Source organism: Erpetoichthys calabaricus, chromosome 6 (assembly GCF_900747795.2).
Source record: "Erpetoichthys calabaricus chromosome 6, fErpCal1.3, whole genome shotgun sequence".
Classification (NCBI taxonomy): domain Eukaryota; kingdom Metazoa; phylum Chordata; class Cladistia; order Polypteriformes; family Polypteridae; genus Erpetoichthys; species Erpetoichthys calabaricus.
The window spans coordinates 217,387,384-217,397,763 of NC_041399.2; positions in this window are offsets into that span (position 1 = coordinate 217,387,384).

The window sequence follows — 10,380 nt, forward strand, 5'->3', positions numbered from 1 at the left end:
GGCCTGCCTGCCGGCCAGACGCCACTGGCCTGTCCCTCTGGCATGTTGAGCATGCTGTGCCCGGCCCCATCCTCTTCCTCTGCTCCTTCCTCTTCCAATTCTTTTGTTCGACAGTCCGCCCTCAGAAACGCTCCATGACAGGAAGACAGAGAACAAAGGCAGTCAAACCGCCAGCGCCTAATGGCAGGGGTGCAAAAACAGGAATGAGCAAGACATGGCACGGAGTGACAATGACAGCAGACAGATGTGCCAGTCCTGTGGACCCGAGTGTCAAGGTGGCAGAGCCCACAGTTATGACGACCAATGTCTACTAACTCCAGGCCTCCATCGGCCAGTAACACAAATGGCGTGCGGGCCGAGGGTCCGCACCACAGACACACACGTGGGACCACCAGACTGCGTTGGTTCACCGTGTCACTCAACAGAGACGTCACATTTCTATTCAGGTTTCTCGATTTCAGCTGGAAAAGCTTGGTGGTCTAATCAGCAAACAGCTGGGGGCAGCCATTAGGAATTCACAACCGGGGAACCAGGTGACCGATGCTGGCATTGTGTGGCACAGTGGAGCTGCAGGACCTGCAAATGACTGGGCAGCAGGAACCGACGTGAGGCTTCAGGTCCGAGCACACTCTTACTGACCATGGTGCCGGACAGCGGGCATGTGTGGCATGCTGATCACTGCAGTCCGTAGACAGAGCAATATGGTGACCACTGCAGGTCATATAGTGCCCAGCAAATCTCTCTGTCCACCTGGTGTGTAGTGCCCGTCACGTCAATCCACCCCCAACCCCCAAAAGCCTGACTTGTGGCGTGTCGGTCACAGCGGGAATTTCACTGGACTCTGGACACGGGGCAGTAGGAGCACGACGGCCATCTGCCTCATATATAGCGCCTTGTCTTTGTCTCCATCTACTGCATACACCCCACCTTCACTCTACCCAGCAGCACCAGGCTTCAATGCCAGGCTCGGTCTACCTAAGACAGGCCAGTGCCAGGCAGTCAAACCACATCGCCCTCTAGTGGCCTGGGGGTCATTTACAAGGGTAGCATGTCTACAAGGGGCTGCCTCTTCGGATGTGGTCAGGTTGGTCAGTAGAGCATCTTGGCACCTACTGGACGTTGACCTGGACCCCATTTGTAAAGGCCCCCGCCAGCCAGTAAGCAGGGGGGCAGCCGATGACGAAGGTTCAATGGGTGGATAGCGTGGAGAATGGAGTGGAGCGGCCACCCCACGAGTGCCCCCTACAGACCACACCATGAAGTTCAGCCCCTCATGGAATTGGGCGGAGGGTCAAGAAGAGAAGATGGAAGAGAAGTTTGAAAGGCCGCATGAAAGCAGAAGAACATGGAGAAGGGACAAAGGTGCAAGAGGGGGCTTGGTGGGCAAGAAGTCAGCTGGTCTGCCATGGACAGGAGTTGTACAAAGTGCAGAGGTCAGAGACTGAGGAGAGGAGAGGAGGAAACTGGGCTGGACACGAAGAGCAAACGAGGGATGAAGGTCAGCAGGTGAGGAAGATGATGGTGTCAGAAAATGGAGGAAAGGTGGGGGGGGGTGATACGAAACGAGATCGGGCGGGCAGCCTCTGACCTCAGTCATGGACCCCGAGGATCCCCCCGGTCTCAGGTCAGAGGAGCCCCCCGTGACTGCCGTGTATCGACATGTCAGCCCATTCCATTCACTCATTTGTAGTTTACTTGGTCAGCCAGGTCATGGGCGTGTCGGGTGGTCTCTCTGCAGCCCCTGTCTCTTACACCACCCTGCCCCCCCATCTGAGCCACATGCCATCCCAGGTGCCATGCCGCGCCAGTCCATCTGTCTGTAAAGAACGTGTGTGCCCCTGTGAGCCCACCCTCGAGGCTCATCCAGGATGTGCGCTGCAGGTGGTCTTCCTGTCTGCTCTTCTTCCTCCGTTTGACATCGCCAGGCATGCCCACTCTCATTCACGTCCACACGTGTCCACTCCTCTGCCTCCTCTCCTTACCCAGGTCACCATGTAACCCTCACACACAACTCTCTGCCAGGTCAATGCCCACTCTCTGGCTTCACACTGGTTGCCCCTCAAATTCTGGGGATACCAAAGCAGAAGACTTTATACATAATCCAATGCCCTTCATGGCACCAACCTCCTTAGTCACCTTTTAAGACACATCAGATCTGATCCGAGGTCTTGGGGTGGTACAAACTACATAGAATTAAACCTTATGTATGCCAGTCAGACATTTGATGGAGGCATCTGCCATTCATTCTGGTCCACAAGTCGTTTCTAGGCAAAGGGAGGGCACCACACGGTAAGCATGCCCCATTCACACTGGACAAACGTGACATTCCAGCCAGGAAGTGAATGGCACCAACATGCCAGCCGGAGAGCCAACAGGAGGTGCCCCCTTAGAATTATGACAGTTCAACAAGAAGTGCTCCTCTGACGTTCATGCCACACTGGTCACTAACTCAGAAGAACCTGAGGTGGGCAAGTTCACTTCACCTATCCAAGGGTCACAAGCTCAAGACCCTTGCCAGTCCTACCAGACACCCTGGCACAGGGTGACACCCCCTTAGTGTGTCCTTATCACTGAATGGCGTGCCCACCAGAAGGGCTGGCACTCACTTCAATGTCCACATCAAGCTGCTGGAGAATTTAGTTCTGCAGTTCAGTAAAGCACATCTGCACCTGAGCAGTTTTATATAGCGCCTTTCGCAGCTACAGTGGCTCCATACACACCTCAGCCTCAGACACCTGCCACCTGCCATGCCAAGGCCTGCTGTACTTCTCAGCCAAAAGAAGCATCAGGAGGGTGACAAGTGCCCAACGCCAGGGTGCCAGTCTCAAGGCCATTCTCCATCACCCGCTTGCAGCTGTTTCCACTCCTGTGGTCTTTCACTGGTGGGCGTCTCGGTCATCTCCATGTGACTCTGAGTGACCGACAGGAGCACTAATGATGAGTGAAGAGCCCGAAAGGGCAGGGTGGGCATTACCACCCAGCTTAGTGTGCCTGACTGAGCCTTCAAAATGACAGGTGGGCACTCTGGTGTGAGACGGGCATGCGAGGGTGTGCCAGGCTGGGTGTGCCAGTGTTGAATGCGCCCATTTGACGCAAGCAGCCTGTCGCTGTAAGGCTGTCAGAGGTGTGCCAGGGGTGTGCCCATGCCCAGCCCACGCCCACTTTCGGCGACTTTGAATGTCGACTTTTGAACACTGTGACTTTACAAATCTCACCGGCCTCTCTGCTCTCCGTCACGCGTATCACCTGTGTAGGTGACAGAGTCGCGCTTGTCACCTGTCACCCTGTCAGTTCGGGGCCTTCCTTAAACTCTTAGGCTCCGCCAGCCCCTCGACGCTCCCGGGTGGAGCGCACCTGCCGCCCCCTGGACCGTCCGAGTCTGGCAGGAGTGACCGGCCGCTGGCCCCGCGCTCGCCTCACTCCTACCTGCCGTGTCCGGACCGTCCCGTCCCCACTCAGTCCTCCGCCGCCACCTCCTCCTCCTTCGAACGATCGCCTCCAAGTCACTCCGTGATCCGAACTCGGCCGGCAGCGCGCACGCTCCTCGCTCGCCCCCGCGCATTCGCGCGATCCCCGCACGTCTCCGACACGCCATCCCGGCATGCACTGCTCGCATTCCTGGTCTCCGTGGAGACGGGAGCCGCCGCGGGGGAAAGTTAAAGGCGTGTGCACCCGCCCCGCGGCGAGAAACAGCAACAGACTCTGACGTCAGACACGGCCCGCCCTAAATTTGCGATTGGCTGATCAGTGACTGACGTGCGCAAATTTAATATATGATTGGCTGAAGTCGAAAATAATATTAACGCCCATTTTACTCCGGTCTGCAGCAATATCTACTTGGGACAGCGCGCTCCGTCTAATGACGCGATTGTCGTAACGCCCTCTCTCAACGTCACTCGCATCACGCCCTCTGCTGGACAGTATTGACGCGCGCGTTGCACAGTCCGCTGCGCTTGCACAGATGACAGCATGATGACAGTTTCTCTTTGGACAAACATAAATGACGTCCAGTGTCACACTTACGCTGTCCAGCCATTCGAAGCACTTTGCCGATATAAAGAAGTTTTTTTTTTTTTTTACTATTTAAAAAGCTTGTTCATTACGTTTTCTCCGGAAGCGTTACATTATAGTAAAAGTAAATCTTATTACCATTTAGTGTTTCAAACAGAATGTACCTCATGAAACTCATAGCTAGAGATTTTCAATCTATAAATGTATTTCATATTTCCACTAGCAAATTATTTTCATTTTAAAAGGTTTGCAAAAACAGCGCTACATATAAAATTGGTTTTAAATTGTCAAGGAAACAGGCCGTCATTTACGTATTGATTTGATCCATCAGTGTTTTCATTACTAATAGGCGTTTGGTGAAATACTGGATGTCATGTCCGTGTCAAGTGAACGGTTTGTGACAGCCAAGACATTTGACATTTTTAAATAACTTTTAAAAGTTAGTTTGAGACACTCGTCATTGTTCTTAGGTCTTTGTCGTGTAACATTTAAGTGGATCACAAAGACCCAACTTGGATTGGCATAAAACCCAACTGTCTTTGAGTCGTCGTCGTTTTATCTTTGATATCAAATTCTATTAACACTAACACTAATAATAATAATAATAATAAAGAGTTGGTCAGTCGCAGTGTGCATTCAGCAGGGAATCATCCCGAGGTTAACTCCTCATTAAACAAACAGTATTTATTATAATCATAATTCATTACATTTATATAGCGTATTTATTGTCTTGTGCACGCAGTAGGATGACATTGTCACTTACGTATTGTTACTTACATGTGTCTCCAGAACTGTGATAATATAATTAAACACAAACATAGAATACATAGATAGATATTCAGTTATTTTTCACATATTTAGACCTCGTCTTTTCCTTACAATGTTTCTTATCACGATTGTCTCCTCAGTATCTCCACAACTTGTTTGCCACAAGGCAGGAGCAACAAAACCAGCTGTGCAGGACGGCCGAGTGTGGAGTCACCATAGCAGAACGTCTTTTAGATACCCTGGGCAGAAGGCAGCTGGGTGCCAGTAATATTGGGTGGCTTTCACCCCCCTCTGCAGTGACCCAAGCGTGTGTGCCCTACCAGGATGTGATGCCACCAGTCAAGATGGACTCCAGACAGCACCTGTGAGACGTCTCAGGATGGCATTGGTGAACTTGGCAATAGACAAACTGTGCTGCACCCTCCTCAATTCATCAATGATTAAGGGTCAGATTGTCCTGGGACCTCTGAGTCAGCAGGTAGACCTCTCGTCTGCAAGCCATCTCATCATTGGTGGTGGTGATCAGGCCTATGACGGTGATGTCAGCAGCATTTTTAATGATAGAGCTGGCGTGGTGTCCGGACACACAGTCACACCGGGAGATTAGCACCCTGCCCCATAGTGTACCTGGGTGGTGGGCGAGCGTAGAGGATGTGATGTTCTGCAAAGCCGAGGTCTGCTCGCTATAAAGTCCAAAATCCAGTTCTGCTGGCACGTCAGTGATGAGTGCTGAGCTGTTGTCTATAGACGTACCTGTGTAAGGGCAGCTTGTGCCAAGATGGTACGGAGTACAAGACTTAAGTGCTGTGCCAGTGTGCATCATGGAGATGGTGAAGGGCAGCAGAGTTCTGTACCAAGTTCAAGACGTCTGAGTGAGTGTCGTTAGATCAAAACTGAGTGATGACATACAACACACGTGAAGAGGAGGACTAAACACGTCAGGACATTTGAAACGTTAGAGAGATGTCAGTCATGACACACACACACACACACACACACACATACAGTATACAGTATATTAATAACCCTGATTTGTGACATGGCGTCGTTTCACACTGTACTTCTCATATTCACTCCCAGGGCTGCAGGTTTTTGTCTTTTATTCGACTCCCATCTTGAACTTGCCAGCCAACAGTCTCAGTCCTGAAAGTTAAAGTGACGTCTGAAAACACAAAGCTCTTTGTTAGAACTTCCACATAGGGGAGTGTAACCTGGGGGGGTATTTTAGCACCCAAACCGCGGACACAAGCACACAGACACACAGTACAAGTCTCAGGTTGAGATATGAATACATTTTAAATTAATAAAACACACAATCGCAGTCAGGACATCCACCCGTGTCCTCCATCCACTATACGGGTCTTCGGAGTAGACGAGGCGCCATTGCACGAGGTCAGAGAGCCAGTCCATCACCTCCTGTCTTTACCGTGGACATTGAGAAGGTTAATAAAACCTAAGAACCTAACTGGCAGAGCAGCAGTGGCTGATGGGACGTTTTTATTTAACCCCGTATCTCATTATGATATGAGAGCACATCCTTCATGCCATCAAAAGTAAATGGCAAGGAGGACACGACGTCTCCAGTATCTTCAGCGTCTCCCCTTTGGTCTGATTGTCCACTCGTGTGTTCCTTCATCCTCGTCCATATCCAGAGTTCTGTCCCAACAAGTTGGTCACAAGCACTCAGGATGCGACTTTTATGTTAAAAAGAATAACATTAGAGAGTGTGACGTATTTTATTAGGAATATCAGCACATCAGGCGGAACGGTGGCGCAGTGGGGCGGAACGGTGGCGCAGTGGTAGCGCTGCTGCCTCGCAGTTAGGAGACCCGGGTTCACTTCCCGGGTCCACCCTGCGTGGAGTTTGCATGTTCTCCCCGTGTCTGCGTGGGTTTCCTCCGGGCGCTCCGGTTTCCTCCCACAGTCCAAAGACATGCCGGTTAGGTGGATTGGTGATTCTAAATTGGCCCTAGTGTGTGCTTGGTGTGTGGGTGTGTTTGTGTGTGTCCTGCGGTGGGTTGGCACCCTGCCCGGGATTGGTTCCCTGCCTTGTGCCCTGTGTTGGCTGGGATTGGCTCCGGCAGACCCCCGTGACCCTGTGTTCGGATTCAGCGGGTTGGAAAATGGATGGATGGATATCAGCACATCAACTCCACGTTCACATGGGCTTATGAAGCCACCGACATGAGCACAGCGTGGCGTAGGAACACTCAGCTCGACTGACTTCTCGTCTTTGTATTCACGAGGTGGAGTAACAAAGAGAAAAGAACCCAAAGCAGTTCACCTTGAAAGGAGCGTCGTGTGTAGTTAGAGACCATTCAGAAAGAGCAGAAATAATTAAAGAGGACGAAGTGCTGTGAAGTGAGGAAAGCAGACATTTGTGTTTAGTAATCCACTGCTGGAAGACAAGCTGAAGGTGAAGTGAAAGACAACGAGAGTCCAAAGACCACAATGGAGTCACTCGTCAAGGCCAAACTCATCATTTCAGATCACAGGTCATTTCATTGTTCTCAGTGTAGTAAGTTGACTTTAAAAACGACTAAAACACTCACCTCGACATATTAGAATAGAAACGCTAATGTGAAAGGCTATACGTGACTTAAAGAAGAGCTTACCATTCTAGACTGACTGGTAATGAAAATGACAAAGAGAATCGTCACCTTGAAGACGTGTGCTGTGTGTGAGCCGTAAGAGTCACTTCACAGGCTGGGCCTTTGTGACGACCTCAGTGTCAATGGTGACACAGACACAGCAGCACAGATTATTAAATATCAGCCAGTTCTGCAAATCAATGATGTAGCACTTCAATCATCTGAATACGTCACAACTTACTAACAGCTACACCTAACCATAGATGTGCTGACCTGCACATTCAGTTAATGTCACCTCATGTCACCGATGAAGCTGATGTTTGAAGAACGAGGAAAACACTCATAAAGTGACACTCCACAAAAGGGACCTGTGAAGCCATTCATTGACTAAATTATAAGAACAGTAAACTGAATCTGACCCTAACTCATTGTACTGGCAGAGATGAATAATTCAGTCAACATTGTCAAAAACAGAAGCATTTTCTATAAACGTTTGGGTGTTTATAAGTGAAAACACTCGACTTTCTACTGTACTGCAGTTCAATTGTCTCCTAGCACTTTATACTTTCACAAAATCTATTTTACATGATGACATGTGGAGTGAAGATACACAACACCAGGCCCTTGAGGAACGTGTGAGTGAGAGAGAGAAGGAGAGAAAGGCAGCAGGAATGGAAAGGAGGAGCGGAGATGAAGGTCCTTGCTGTTCCTTATCTTGTCTGGAATTACTGGAAGTAGAAATAATAACATTTAATAAATCAGAAATAATAGAAATAATAGAAATAATAACATTTAATAAATCAGAAATAATAGAAATAATAACATTTAATAAATCAGTCCGAGCACACAAACTGCATGTCTAACACCGCAATTCTCATAACGCCATTGACACCACGCAGGGCTGAGGAAAGACACAAGTCACTGGTGACCTCACTGGTGACCTGCTGAGTGACCTCACTGGTGACCTGCTGAGTGACCTCACTGGTGACCTGCTGAGTGACCTGCTGAGTGACCCGTTGGTCAAAGTCTGTTAGTGAGTCTCTAAAATATAAAGTGAGGCTCTGAGAACATTTAAACTGAGAGTTAGGAGGCGCTGCCTGTGGCACACAGAATGGCCTTCTTCTCGTGTGGAAACTCAAGACGGCATCTTAGCAGGAAGAAAACAAAATCAGAAATACTGTAAGGTGACAAATTCTGAGAACTGCGCCGCCCTTAAAGAAAGCTTGAAAAGTTACAGACCTTAATGTTGGCTTTCTGAACACCTAAGAAACGTAAATCAGGACACTGCCATCAATGCTATGAACACAAAACAGCAGGTGAGAAAGAATATTTAGAATTAGGGTGCGTCGGTCTTTCCAAATAATAAAAGTATGGTGCTGATAGAACTCTGACACTTATATATTAAATAAGGACGTGTTAAGCTAACTGAACAAATGTCATCTAAAGCAGATTCTAAAGCTAGAAGAATGTCATTTCTTACAGTTAAAGTGACGTACTGAACTAACTTTAATGTCACCTTTGATATTTTATGAGCAATGTGTGTGCAAAAAAAACTATAAGGAAGTGAGGATTGTCTAAAAGCTCCGAGTCGCATACCCCGATAACTTGTGGACTTACTGTATGTACGTGTGAGTTAGCAGAAGTGCATTTCCTAACGTTGTGACAATGCTGACCACTTTGTCTCTGTCACAAACACAAAGCGCTTTCTCTGCACAGACAAATTCAGGACGTGGACAGGGGCCACCACCGTCCAGGTGACAACCTCAAGATAAGCCGCTGTGTTTTATTATTTATTCTTGTCAATGAACTTGAGTATTTAAGGGAAGTCTCTCTGTCCTGCTGGCAGGCTGACGGTCTGCAGCCTCCTCTCACCAAGAATAAAGAAATTGCTTTTGACTTTTAATTGGCGTCTCCTTCTGTTGTTCTTCGACTTTCAGCGTCCACACAGGCGATTTCTTTAATCAGAACAAACTTCATAATAAAAGATACAGTAAATGACGCTTTTAAACATTTATGAAAATATATTCTATGTTGCCTGCGGTGGGCTGGCGCCCTGCCCGGGGTTTGTTTCCTGCCTTGTGCCCTGTGTTGGCTCCAGCAGACCCCGTGACCCTGTAGTTAGGATATAGCAGGTTGGATAATAAATGGATGGATATTATATGTTGCCAGTCAGTTGTAGGTAATGTAACTCCACGCTTACATTGTTAAAAGGTAAAGTATTTGTACTGTGATCTTTGCCATATTCTACTAAATATTTCAAACTGTGTTAATAAACAGCCACAAATGAATGAATCTAAAGGTACAGCGTTTACTGTTCTCTCAAATCAAATCTTGGTGTTAAGCTGGAGATCAGTTGTGTTCAAAGTGTCACCTGATCAGAGTTCACAAGTCCTCAGAGCGTTACACCCCTCCTCGGACCCCCATTGTCCTTCGGTAGCTTTGTCACTGGCTGATGAGACCTGCAGAAGGTGACAAGCAAAGTCAACTGGAGGCTCGTCTGTGTCTCTGGTGAACATGAAGTAGACATAAAGTTCTTAAATCTGACAGATATGCACAAGGACAAACGTTTCACTTTATTTCAATTGAAAAACAAACAAACTTCTAAAGCAGAATTTTTAAAGAATGCAGGAGAGGTCAGCATGAGACGATGGGTATTGTGTTAAGAGTTTAAACAAACTACACTATCATTAAGAGAACTTTACATAATAATAATAATATTAATATTAATAATAACTGGCTCTTCTACTCCCCATTGTTGTCTAATTTGAATTTTCTTCATCAGGAGGTCCTTGAATTTGCTGTAACACCTGACCGTTGTTTGTAGCTCCTTATTAAAATGTGCTGTGATTAGGATCGTGTGACGTCACCAAAGCGTATTAAACGTTCGACTGTTCACGTGAGACATTCGTATATCCGCTGTGAACGATACGTGGGCTCCTTACCCCCTGATACGTTGTCTCCATCTGTCTTCGCTGTCTTCCTGAAATCCCAGGTTACTGTCAGGATGTTC